This window comes from Pleurodeles waltl, chromosome 7 (assembly GCF_031143425.1).
Source record: "Pleurodeles waltl isolate 20211129_DDA chromosome 7, aPleWal1.hap1.20221129, whole genome shotgun sequence".
Classification (NCBI taxonomy): Eukaryota; Metazoa; Chordata; class Amphibia; order Caudata; family Salamandridae; genus Pleurodeles; species Pleurodeles waltl.
This window is the reverse complement of record NC_090446.1, coordinates 1,178,680,806-1,178,694,921: the sequence shown is the minus strand read 5'-3', so window position 1 is coordinate 1,178,694,921 and position 14,116 is coordinate 1,178,680,806.

The window sequence follows — 14,116 nt, the reverse complement described above, 5'->3', positions numbered from 1 at the left end:
AAGGTGATCCTCTTTGATACTGGTAGCCAGTGAAGGTCTCTAAGGTGGGGGGAAATGTGGTCACGGCGTGGGATGTCCAGAATGAGGCGGGCGGATGCGTTCTGGATTCTTTGCAGCTTTGTTAGGAGTTTGGTTGTTATTCCTGCATATAGGGTGTTTCCGTAGTCCAATCGGCTGCTGAACAGGGCGTGGGTGACAGTTTTCCTGGTTTCGAAGGGAATCCACTTGAAGATTTTGCAGAGCATGCGGAGAATGTTGTAGCAGGAAGAGGAGATGGCATTGACCTGCTGAGTCATGCTGAGTGTAGAGTCCAAGATGAAGCCTAGGTTGCATGCGTGGGTAGTGGGTGAGGGCGCGGTTCCTAGTGAGGTGGGCCACCAGGAGTCATTCCAAGTTAAGGGGTTGGTGCCAAAGATTAGGATTTCTGTCTTGTCTGTGTTTAACTTGAGGTGGCTTGATTCCATCCAGCTGCCGATGGCGTGAAGTCCATTGTGAAGGTTGTTCTTTGCAGTTGTAGTGTCTTTCGTGAGGGAGAGGATGAGCTGAGTGTTGTCTGCGTAGGAAACTATGTTGATGTGGTGGGTTTGTGCGATGTTGGCCAGGGGGGCCATGTAAACGTTGAAGAGCGTGGGGCTGAGCGAAGATCCTTAGGGAACGCCACAGATGATTCTGGAGGCTTCTGACAGGAACAGTGGGAGGCGGACTCTCCGGGTTCCTGCCTGAGAGAAATGACGAGATCCAGTCGAGTGCCTTGTCGCGGATTCCAGCGTTGTGGAGGTGTGTATGGAGAGTGTGATGACATACTGTGTCGAAAGCTGCAGAGAGGTCCAGGAGGATGAGTGCTGCTGTTTCTCCTTCGTCGAGCATGGTTCTAATGTCGTCTGTGGCAGCAATGAGTGCAGTCTCAGTGCTGTGGTTTCTGCGGAATCCGGATTGGGAGGTGTCGAGTAGCTTGCTGTCTTCCAGGAACCGGGATAGTTGGCTGGTTACGATTTTTTCGATGACCTTGGCTGGGAAGGGGAGGAGGGAGATCGGCCAGTAGTTCTTGGGGTTGTCTAGGTCTGCCTTTGGTTTCTTCAGCAGGGCGTTGATTTCAGCGTGCTTCCATCTTTCTGGGAAGGTGGCTGGCTCGAAGGAGCTGTTGATGGTTTTGCAGAGGTGGGGGGCGATGATGATGTTTGCCTTATTGAAGATATGGTGTGGGCAGGGGTCCGATGGCAATCCGGAGTGGATAGAGGCCATGGTGGTGGCGGTGTCCTCTATGTTGACGGGGGTCCAAGTGTGGAGGAGGTGGGTGTTGCTTGGAGCGTTGGGTTCTTGGGTGTTTGTAGTCTGCTGGTGGGACTGGGGTTTGAAGCTATTGTGGATTTCTTCTATCTTTCGACAGAAGTGGCTTGCCATTGAGTTGCAGAACTCCTGTGATGGCGGGGGTTCATTGGAGCAGGTCCTGCGGGAGGAGAGCTCATTGATGATGCAAAGAGCTCTTTACTGTTTTAAGCGTTGGCGTCAATGCGGTTTTTGAAGTGGGTCCTTTTGGTGGTGCGGATCAGTTGGTGATGTTTGCGTAGGGCATCCTTGAAAGCGATGTGGTTGGAGTTGGTAGGGTCAAGGTGCCAGGTTTTTTCCATTCTACAACATAGTCGTTTGGATTCCTGTAGTTCTGGGGTGAACCAGCTGGCCTTGATTCTGTGGAGGTGTTTGGGTTTTTTATGAGCAGTGCAAGGGTGTTTGCGCAATCTTCTATCCAGCGATGCAGGTTGGTGGTGGCTGTGTTGGGGTCCAGGGTCCCAGGGGATTGGGCCCGTGCAAGAGTGGAGATCAGTTGATCCATTGATATTTTGCTCCAGTTGCGTCGGGGGGTTGTGTGGGGTAGTGGTGAGTGACTGGTTTCTGGTAGGAGAAGTGGATGCAGCGGTGGTCTGTCCATCGGTGGTGTGGCTGAAAGAGAGGTGGTTGCTGGCTGAGAAGATGGGTCTAGTGTGTGGCCTGTGGAGTGGGTGGGTGAAGTGATGACTTGCTTGAGGCCTAGGTTGTCGATTAGGTTGGTGGTGTTGATATCATTGTTATTTTCTAGGTGGAAGTTTAGGTCACGAGGAGGATGTAGTCTGTTGAGGCTAGGGCTTGGGAGCTGATGGCGTTGGCGATGTTGTCACAGAACTACGGTCTGGGTCAAGAGGGTCTGTAGACCAGTGTTCCTCTGAGTGTGTTGTTGGCGTTGATGTGGATTTTGAAGTGGAGGTGCTCGCCGGAGTTGATGGTGTCGTGGGAGTTGGTGGAGACTCTTATGGTGTTTTTGTGGACTATGGCGATTCCTCCTCCTGGTCTGTTGATTCAGTCTCTTCTGGTGATCTTGTAGTTTTCTGGTATGGCTATGGCTACGTCTGGTCCTGAGGCTGAATTCTTCCAGGTTTTTGGTGAGTAATGCGACATCGGGCGAGTATGTGGTCAGGAGGTCCCAGAGTTCAATTACTTGTTTCTGGACCGAGCGGGTGTTAACTAGGATGCATCTTAGGTGGTTGTCTGTTTTGAGTTGGAGTTTGGAGGTTAGGTTGCAGGTGAAATTGCAGGCTTTGCAGGTAAAGGTTCCTTTGGTGCACAACAGTGTGGACTGGAAGCAGATGGACGAGCGTCCTGGATTAAGGGCGTGGAGTTCGTTGGCAGTGTAAAGGTGTTCAGTGGTGCGGGAGGCGTGTTGGCATAGGGGTCTGGCGCTAGGCGCGGTCTTGGCGTGGATGGGCGCAGACGGGCTTGCCTTTGGCACGCCTTCGGGGTGCCAGCGGCACGTCCGCGCTGCAGCCAGCATAAGAGGGGAGGTGGGAGGGAGTGGCAGCTGGGAGGAGGGAGGGAAACCTCCAATGGGAGTGCGGGGGAATGGGGGAGTTTTGTCTGCCTTGCTGAAACACATGCACAGCTACATCAGCTGGAGGATTTTCCCACAGTGAAAGCTGACTTCTATGCCCACCGACATATCCCCAACATCAGTGGTGCCATTGATGGTACATATGTGGCATTTGTCCCCCCCCCCGCAAAAATGAACAAGTGTACAGAAATAGAAAAAGCTACCATTCGATGAATGTGCAAATGGTGTGTTTAGCTGACCAGTACATCTCCCATGTGAATGCCAAGTATCCTGTCTCTGTGCATGATGCCTATATCTTGCGGAATAGTAGTATCCCTTATGTGATGGGCCAACTCCAGAGGCCACGGGAGTGGCTAATAGGTGAGCCCAAGGTCCCCACACAGTATGAGTAGGTGTCTGGGTATGGGGTAGTCCCTAAGGGTTAGTGTGTGTCTAACAGATATCCCTCAAAATTTGCAGGTGACTCTGGTTACCCAAACCTCTCATGGCTACTGACCCCAGTGAGGAATGCTAGGACAAGGGCAGAGGACCGCTACAATGAGGCAAATGGCCGAACTAGGAGTATTATTGAGAGGACATTCGGCTTCCTGAAGGCCAGATTCCGGTGCCTCCATCTAACAGGTGTCTCCCTATACTACTCAATGAAGAAGGTGTGCCAGATCATCGTGGCATGCTGCATGTAGCACAACCTGGAATTGAGACGCCAGGTGCCTTTTCTGCGGGAGGATGAATCTGGTGATGGTGTTGTGGCAGCAGTGGAGTCTGTGGATAGTGAGGAAGAGGAGGCAGAGGAAGAAGATATTGACAACAGAACGAACATCATCATGCAGTACTTCCAGTGACACACAGCTAAAACACTGTAACTCCTCCTCACATTTCAGAATACTGTAGGACATTGTACATGTCAGCCTCTTCACCTCTGTCTATGGACACTGACTGTTCCCTTTGGATTTACTTTTTGCAGATCTGGGTACCACATTCTGCCTTCTGCTATATGTACTGCTGCACAACAACTGTCATACATTGGTATGAGTAAATGAACATTCACATTGGTATTTGTTGCTAATGTTGTAATAATACATTTGTGAAAGATCAGACTGACTCCAGATTGCTTTGTGATTAAAGGGTGTTTAGTCAGGGGATAATGAGTATAGGGGTATGTACAAGGGGCTGGGGTGATGGTGGAGGAAGGTCCATAGTAGAGTCCAGTCTCTTGGTATCACAGGTGCATTGTCCAATGGGGCATAGGAAGGGGAGTAATGGCAGTTCAAGTTGGACAGGGTGACATAGTGGGACAGAAGGGAGACAATCAGGAGAGTCTTATTTCCTGGTGGGGGTCTTGGCAATGTTCTCTGTCTTCTAACTGAATCGCAGGGACCGTTTGCAGGGTGGTTCTCCTTCTGTAGGGGGTGGTGTGCTGGTGGTCTGTTGTTCCTGTGTTGGTGCCTCCTGTCAAATAGCGCCGGCTGTTCCTCGGTTTGGCTAATGTCAGGGGCCCTTTGTTGTGCCACTGACTCCCTCATGGTCTTGCCCATATCAGCCAGCATTCCTGCTATGATGACCAGGATGGTGTATATTTTGGTGAGGTCATCCCTGATCCCCATGTTGTGTCCCTCCTGCAGCCACTGGGTCTCCTGAAACTTGGCCAATAATGTGCCCATGGTCTCCTGGGAATGGTGGTATGCTCCCATGATGTTGGAGAGTGCCTCGTGGAGAGTGGGTTCCCTGGGCCTGTCCTCCCCCTGTAACACAGCAGTCCTCCCAGCTTCCCTGTTGTCATGTGCCTCTGTCCCCTGGACCGTGTGCCTACTGCCACTGACCCCAGGTACCTGATCGTCCTGTGTTAATGGGGTTGCCTGGGTTCCCTGTAGTGGTGGACACACTGCTGATTGAGGGATGGGCCCGCTGGGTGGGTGCTGTGGTGGTGTTTCCTGAGGGGGGAGGTTGAGTGGTGGTTTCGGACTGTGGCAGGGGATCCGACTGTCCAGAGGTCCCAGATGGGCAGGCTGGTCATCCTGATCCAGGCGTGAAGAGCTGCTGTCATCACTGTGGGCCTCTTCTGTGTGGGGACTGGATATGGCTGGCACCTCCTGTCCAGTGACGTTGAGTAGGGGTCCTGTTGGGATGTAAATGCATTGTTATTGTATCTGTGTTTGCCATCTTGTGTAATGGGTGTGTTCCACTGTATTAATGTGCTTGCACTGTCGCCTTGGCCTTGTGTGATTGGTGATTATGTGGGTTGGGTGAGTCTCTCCACTGGGCATGCTGTGGTGATGGGTGTCCATGCAGGTCTGTGATGGGGGGTCCATTCATTGGTGTTGCATGCAGGGCTTGATATTGGGATGGGTAGGTTGTGATGGTGGGGTATATGTGAGGTGTTGAAGTGATAGGGTGAGGGTAGGAGTTTGTGATGGCATGCAGGTAGGGTGGGGAGATGAAGTAGTTAAGATTTGACTTACCAGAGTCCAGTCCTCCTGCTACTCTGGCGAGGCCCTCAGGATGCATGATCGCCAAGACTTGCTCTCGCATGTTGTTAGTTGTGGGGGAGGAGGTGGGGGTCCACCACCAGTCCTCTGTACAGCAATCTGGTGTCTTGAAACCACGGAGTTTACCTTCCCCCGTAGGTCGTTCCACCTCTTCCTGATGTCATCTCTGGTTCTGTGATGCTGTCCCACTGCGTTGACCCTGTCGACGATTCTCCGCCATAACTCCATCTTCCTTGCATTGGAGGTCTGCTGCACCTGTGACCCGAATAGCTGTGGCTCTACCCAGATGATTTCCTCCACCATGACCCTGAGCTCCTCCTCAGAAAACCTGGGGTGTCTTTGAGGTGCCATGATGTGGGGTGAGTGATGCGTGAGGTGATGTGTGGGGTGCTGTGTTGTGATGTATTATGGGATGTGCGTGGATGGTATATGTGTGATGGTGTCCTGTTACTCTGGATGATGCTGTGGTCTTTGCTTTTCTCTCTCTCTCTGCTTGTTCAAATTTTTTTGTTATAAGGGGTTGTGGATAATGTGGGTGTGTGTTTTATAGTGATGTGAGTGTGTGGATGTGGTGTGTGTATGTGTGTCAGGTGTGTGTATTTTGAATTGTCCAATGTGGTGTAGTTTTGTTAGTGTGTGTGTATTTTGAGCGCGGCGGTGTTGACTGCCAATGGTTTACCGCGGTTGAAAGACCGAAGCGTAGATTAGTGGGTTGTGATACTGTGGGCCTATTCCTGTTGGCGTGACGGTGTGGGTGTTGCTATCGCCAGTTTATCATTGACCATTAGTGTGGCGGCCTTGTGTGGGTGTCTGTATTGTGGCGTATTTCTCTGTGTGAGTCATAATACCCGTAGCGGACTACTTCCGCGGTCACGGTATGTTGGCAGCCATCTGCACGGCTGTAAGTGGGATTTTCCGCCAGGGTTGTAATGAGGGTCATAATTTCAAAGAACATCTCTTATCTTTTTATTCTATGGATAACAGAGAACAGATACCCCTATTTGCATTGGTTCACTACGTTCCTGATTCATAGTCTCTTCTTTTTTATCAGCACGTACAGCAATAAGAAGTGCATTATCTCTTCTACCTTTTTTGCCTTTTCTTTTATTTAATCGATGATCAAGTTTAACGACTAAATCGATAAAGTCACCATAATCTTCGGGTGGTTCTACTATGTGAGATAAAACATCTTTTAATTCATTTCGGAGTCCCTGATAAAATAATTAGGTTCTTTTACTCTCTGGCAAATGGGTTTCTGATACTAATCTATTGAAAATGGTTATGTATTTTAAGAGGTCTTTATTTCCTTGTTTCAAATTCAATAACTCAGTATCTCTGGGTTGCATGATGGTGTGTCAAGAAAAAAGTTTCTTCATTTGGGCTTGAAACTCATTGTTTTGGACTAAGGGGATAGACCAATTAGCAGCATTCCCTGCAAGGTACGAAAGAACAAAAGTCACTTTTGCTGCCTCATCCGGAAAAGCTGCGGGTCTGCACAAAAACTGCAAGTAACATTGGTTCATGAATATATCAAATTTACTACTATCACCACTGAATATTTCAGTCTGAGCCACTGGCACTGGTGTAGGTGTCACCACAGTGAGTTTAATAGGTGTTGCTTCTTCAGGTTTAGTAGGTTTATTAGGAACAAAGGTTGGTGGTTTTAGAAAGGGTTTGTCTGTTCTAGGAATTGCACCTAACCATGGTTCCCCTCTAATCTTGTATCTCTCAAGTTGTTCTCTAAGGGCGAAATTTTCCTCCCTCATTTGTGCTACGTCAGCCTGAACCTGAGTCAGAGCCCACGCAAAATTCTCCATGTTGACCTCTGTCTGCGACATCTTCGCTCAGCCGGACTTAATTTTCGTGGGCTTGGCTTTCTGACAAGACCATTTCCACTCACCTGAATTCCAGGTTCCGAAGGGAGCAAAGAGAATAAAACCCTCACTCCTAAACACTATTCTCTCATATCTGAAATGAGCAGGGAACGAGAGACTAGCCTCCGGGGGAAGGGATTGGGAACAGAGATTTGGGAAGGGAAGAGAAACCAAACACTGGTTCACAAAGGAGCATCACTGTTGTTCTAAAAAAGTTGCCTCAGGGCTTGGTGCTGGAATTCTAAGACCAAAAACAAATCAAAAACAAAAGAACTACAAAAATCATAGATTCTTTCAGCAAAATAACAATAATTATTGTCATTCGTTTGGGCTCTCACTGAGTCTTTTAGTAAAGTCACAATAATTATTAGCACACGATTGCTCAACTATTAAGCACGCTTTTATAAGTCACAGCAAAATCGTTATAAAATCAAACTTATGAATTTGTCATTTGCTATTCATTTTCACTCAATAGTCTTGCTCCAAAATAATCAGACTAAACGTTTAAGTTCACATAGATATTGAGCGATGCTTTCAGGAGTTCACAACACAACTTCAATGCTGCTTTTAAAAATACTTCTCCGGCTGTCTTTGGAAAATAGTCTTGTATCACGTGTTTCTCAGCAACGACAAATTTCTTTCATAATGCACCAAAAGGTTACTAAACTCAAGAAGGCTATAACAGGGAGATGAGAGGGGAACACCTTTGCAGTTCTATTTATAGACTGCTGTACAACATGAGGGTTGTGGATGATGTGTTGGTGAGGAGTCATCAGACACATGCTGGTGATGAGTCATCAATCATGAAGGGTGTGGATGCTGTGCTGGTGATGAGCCATCAGACACATGCTTCATCAAATACTTCTGGTGATTCATATGAAGGATTTCAATATCTCCATAAAACCCTTGGCACACAGTTCACAAATGGGACAACACTTGCTTTTATCAAAATAAAGAAACATGTAATGTAATATTCGGTCTTCAGACGGAAGATCGTTTTCCTCACAAGTTACTGGGAAGTGCTGTGCTGTAAACACATTCATGACATGTTTCATCTTTTTTCATACATGTTGATTTATTTTGTGGGGGAGCAGCAAGAAGAGTGCGTATGTGAGTGTAAGTCCTAAGACCAGGTAAGGGGGCAATTGTAAAAAAAAATTAAATAATGCTTGTCGCGCACTCAGTAATTTGGATTCTTAAAGGCAAAAACAGGTAATGCAGACAGTTTCTAAACACAATTTAAATCACAGAAACAGATTAAGCAGAAATCTAAAAAACTCTGGTTAGCCACTGAAGTGTATGTAGCCTTTTTACTTAAACAAGAACGGGGGGGCTTTTCAGTCTTTTGCCACAAAGCAGATAGGACATTTCAAACAGTCATGGCTAAAAAACAACACATTAAAAAGGCCAAGCTGCCTGAAACACAGAGAGTCTACAGTAAACAAGCACAGGTATAGGTAGAAAACACTTTTAAACAAATAATATTTCCTGGAAAAGTCTAGAGCTCCTTAACTAGGTCTCCTAGGAACCCTTGATCACTGGGCCTCTATTAGGGCGCAGGGAAGAATCTGGGCTCACAAAATGGAGGTGACTGTCTTGGGGTTCCCTCCACAAACTTTGAAGGGCCAGGGCAGGTGTGGGAGGAGGGCTCAGATTACCTGGGACTCAGGGAGCCAATCAGTAGGCCCAAGCCCCTTTGGGGAGGGAGGAGGAAGCTTCTGCTCTATTCAGAATTTCCTTGGATGCAGACAGGCTGAATCCACACTTCCAAACTAGCAGAGTCTACTTTCCATGTAAGGGAGAGATTTAAAAAAACACTGAAATACTGCTTGTTGCGCTCCCAGAAATGTGGCTTTTTCAAGGCAAAAACAGGCGAAGCAGACAGTTTCTAAACACAATTTAAATCACAGAAACAGATTAATCAGTCTCCTAAACACACTCTGTTTAGCCACTGAAGTGTATGTAGCCTTTTTACTTAAAAAAGAAAGGGGATGCTTTATGCAGTCTTTTCCCATAAACTAGGAGAGAAATTTAAAACAATCACTGCTAAAAAAAAAAAAAAAAAACAGCACTTTAAAAAAGCCAAGATGCCAGGAGCACAGAGAGTATACAGTAAACAGGCATGAGTAGAATTAGAAAACACTTTTAAACAAATATCAAGATTTCTCAGAAAAGTCTGGGGCTCCTTACCTAGGTCTCCTATGAATCCTTGATCACTGGGCTGTATTAGGGTGCAGGGAAAAGCTGGGCTCACAGAATGGAGGTGGCTATCTTGGGGTTTCCTCCACAATCTTTAGAGATCCAGGGCAGGTGTGGGAGGAGGGCTCAGGTTGCCTGGAACTCAACAAGCCAATCAGCAGGCCCAAGCCCCTGTTGGAAGGGAGGATGGAGCTGCTGCTCTATTCAGAATTTCCTTGGATACAGACAGGCTGAATCCACACTTACAAACTAGCAGAGTCTACTTTCCAGGTAAGGGAGAGATTTAAAAAAACACTGAAATACTGCTTGTTGTGCTTTCAGAAATTTTGCTTTTTCAAGGCAAAAACAGGTGATGCAGACAGTTCTAAACACAATTTAAATCACAGAAACAGATTAAGCAGTCTCCTAAGCATACTCTGGTTAGCCACTGAAGTGTATGTAGCCTTTTTACTTAAAAAACAAAGGGGGGTGCTTTATGCAGTCTTTTCCTCAAAAACTAGGAGCAAAATTTCAAACAGTCATGGTTAAAAACAAGCACTTTAAAAAGGCCAAGCTGCCTGAAACACTTAGAGACTACATTACACTGGCACAGGTAGCAGTAGAAAACACTTCTAAAGAAATGACAAGATTTCCCAGAAAAGTGTGGGGCTCGTTACTTAGGTCTCCTAGGAATCCTTGATCACTGGGCTGTATTAGGGTACAGGGAAAGAGCTGGGCTCACAGAATGGAGGTGGCTATCTTGGGGTTCCGTCCACAAACCTTGAAGGGCCAGGGCAGGTGTGGAAGGAGGGCTCAGGTTGCCTGGGACTCATAGAGCCAATCAGCAGGCCCCAGCCCCTGTGGGAAGGGAGGAGGGAGCTGCTACTCTATTCAGAATCTCCTTGGATACAGACAGGCTGAATCCACACTTCCAAGCTAGAAGAGGCTACTTTCCAGGTTAGGGAGAGATTGTAAAAAACACTGAAATACTGCTTGTCGCACACTCAGAAATTTGCCTTTTTCAAGGTAAAAACAGGTGATGCAGACAGTTTCTAAACACAGTTTAAATCACAGAAACAGATTAAGCAGTCTCCTAAACAAACTCTGGGTGGCCACTGAAGTGTATGTTGCTTTTTTACTTAAAAAGAGGGGGGGGCTTTATGCAGCCTTTTCCCCCAAACTAAGAGGGAAAATTCAAACAGTCACGGCTAAAAAAACTCACTTTAAAAAGGCCTAGCTGCCTGAAACACAGAGGGTCTACAGTAAACAGGTGCGGGTAAGAGTAGCTAACACTTTTAAACAAATAGTAAGATTTCCCAGAAACGTTTGGGGCTCCTTGCCTAGATCTCCTAGTAATCTGTGATCATTGGCTGTATTAGGGCACAGAGAAAAGCTGGGCTCAGAAAACAGAGGTGGCTATCTAGGGGTTCCTTCCACAAACATTAAAGAGCCAGGGCAGGTGTGGGAAGATGGCTCAGGTTTCCTGTGACTCAGAGAGCCAATCAGCAGGCCCCAGCCCCTGTGGGAAGGAAGGAGGGAGATGCTGCTCTATTCAGTATCTCCTTGGATCCAGACAGACAAATCCAAACTTCCAAGCTAGCAGAGTCTATTTAACAGATAAGGGAGAGACTGTAAAAACACACTAAAATACTGATCGTCGCACACTCCTTAATTTGGCTTTTTCAAGGCAAAAACTGGTGATGCAGACAGCTTCTAAACACAATTTAAATCATGGAAACAGATTAAGCAGTCTCCTAAACAGACTCTGGTGAGCCACCAAAGTGTATGTAGACTTTTTACATAAACAAGAAAGGGGGGGCTCTATACAGTCTTTTGTCACAAACTAGGAGGGAAATTTCAAACAGTCAAGGCTAAAAAACAACACTTTAAAAAGGCCAAGCTGCCTGAAACGCAGAGGCCCATATTTATGCTCTGTTTGCACTGGATTTGCTTATTTTTTTAATGCAAATCCAGTGGAAACTTAACTCCATATTTATATTTTGACGCTAGGCCTGTCTAGCATAAAAAATATGGAATTAACATCAATTTAAGGATGCATGAAACCATCTTGCATCAATAAGATGCAAGGTAGGCATTCCCGTCCCAAAAATGACTCAAACACCCTAGCACTAAATTTATCCACGCAGGTAAAAATGATGTACAGTTGGGAGGTTGACCCGAAAAACTCGAATTGCGTCATATTTTAACACCTGCGTCAGGAATGCGTTAAAATAAGGCGAACACACCACCACTTAAGGAAAACAGACACAAACAACATTACAGACTAACAGGATGTAGGAGGCTGGCCTGGCTTGTAGTGGGTACCAGAGGTACTTACACCTTGTGCCAGGTCTAGTTATCCCTTATTAGTGTAGAAGAGGTGTTTCCAGCAGCTTAAGCTGATAGAAGGTAGCTATAGCAGAGCGGCTTAGACTGAACTAGGAGACAAGCAAAGCTCCTACACTAGTGTCATATGCACAATATCATAAGAAAACACAATACACAGATATACTAAAAATAAAGGTACTTTATTTTTATGACAATATGCCAAAAGTATCTCAGTGAGTACCCTCAGTATGAGGATGCCAATATACACAAGATATATGTACACAATACCAAAACTATGCAGTAATAGCAAAAGGAAGTAATGCAAGCAGTGTAAAGTTACAATAGATTGCAATAGGAGCACATAGATATAGGGGCAACACAAACCATATACTCCAAAAGTGGAATGCGAACCACAAATGGACCCCAAACCTATGTGAGCTTGTAGAGGGTCGCTGGGACTGTAAGAAAACAGTGAGGGCTAGAAAAATAGCCCACCCCAAGACCCTGTAAGGTAGGTGTAAAGTGCACCTACAACCCCCAGAGAGCACAGAAGTCGTGATAGGGGGATTCTGTAAGGAAAACCAACACCAGCAATGCAACAACAGTGGATTTCCGGACCTGAGTACCTGTAAGACAAGGGGACCAAGTCCAAGAGTCGCGACAGTGTCGAGAGTGGGCAGGAGCCCAGGAAATGCCAAGCTGAGGGTGCAAGGAAGCTGCCACCGGATGGAAGAAGCTTGGTGTTTTGCAAGAACGAAGAGGACTAGGAACGTCCCCTTTGGAGGATGGATGTCCCACGTCGTGAAGAAGCTTGCAGAGGTGTTCCTATGCAGAAAGACTGCAAACAAGCCTTGCTAGCTGCAAGGGTCGTGGTTAGGGTTTTTGGATGCTGCTGTGGCCCAGGAGGGACCAGGATGTCGCCACTTGGATGAGGAGACAGAGGGGGCACCCAGCAAGTCAGGGAGCTCTCACAGAAGCAGGCAGCACCCGCAGAAGTACCAGAGCAGGCACTTAGAAGAGGAGTGAACCGGAGTCCACCCGAAGTCACAAAAGGGAGTCCCACGACGCTGGAGGACAACTTTGAAGGTTGTGCACTGCAGGTTAGAGTGTCGGGGACCCAGGCTTGGCTGTGCATGAAGGAAATCCGGGAAGAATGCACAGGTGCCAGAGCAGCTGCAAATCACGCGGTATCCAGCAATGCAGTCTAGCGTGGGGAGGCAAGGACTTACCTCCACCAAACATGGACTGAAGAGTCACTGGACTATGGGAGTCACTTGGACAGAGTTGCTGAGTTCCAGGGACCACGCTCGTCATGCTGAGAGGGGACCCAGAGGACCGGTGATGCAGTCTTTTGTTGCCTGCGGTTGCAGGGGGAAGATTCCGTCGACCCACGGGAGATTTCTTCAGAGCTCCTGGTGCAGAAAGGAGGCAGGCTATCCCCAGAGCATGCACCACCAGGAAACAGTCGAGAAAGCCGGCAGGATGAAGCGATACAAGGTTGCAGTAGTCGTCTTTGCTACTTTGTTGCAGTTTTGCAGGCGTCCTTAGCAGTCGGCTGTCGATCCTTTGGCAGAAGGTGAAGAGGGAGATGCAGAGGAACACTGGTGAGCTCTTGCATTCGGTATCTGGCGAATTCCCCAAAGCAGAGACCCTAAATAGCCAGAAAAGGAGGTTTGGCTACCTAGGAAGGAGGATTGGTGAAATTGGTCACTAGCCTGTTAGTGACAATTTGGAGAGTAGAGAGAGCATAACCTCTGAGGTTCTGGTTAGCAGAGCCTCAGTGAGACAGTTAGGCATCACACAGGGAACACATACATATAGGCCACAAACTTATGAGCACTGGGGTCCTGGCTAGCAGGGCCCCAGTGACACATAACAAACATACTGACTACATAGGGTTTTTACTATGAGCACTGGGCCCTGGCTAGCAGGATCCCAGAGAGACAGTGAAAACACCCTGACATATACTCACAAACAGACCAAAGGTGGGGGTAACAAGGCTAGAAAGAGGCTACTTTCTCACACAGGACAACATGGAGGTGCTACTGATACAGCTTACAAGACAATGCCGAGCACAGGACCAACGGCAGCAGCCACCACCACCCCACAAAGGCAATGCAGAAGGCAGGATAGACTTTTCAGGAACAGGACAACACTCCAAGAGAGGTAAGAGTCTATCAGAAGGAGTCTCTGACATCACCTGATGGCACTGGCCACTCAGAGCAGGCAAGTGTGCCAGCAACACCTCTGTTTCCAAGATGGCAGAGGTCTGGGGCACACTGGAGGAGCTCTGGGCACCTCCCCTGGGAGGTGCAGGTCAGGGGAGTGGTCACTCCCCTTTCCTTTGTCCAATTTCTCGCCAGAGCAGGGCTGGGGGATCCCTGAACTGG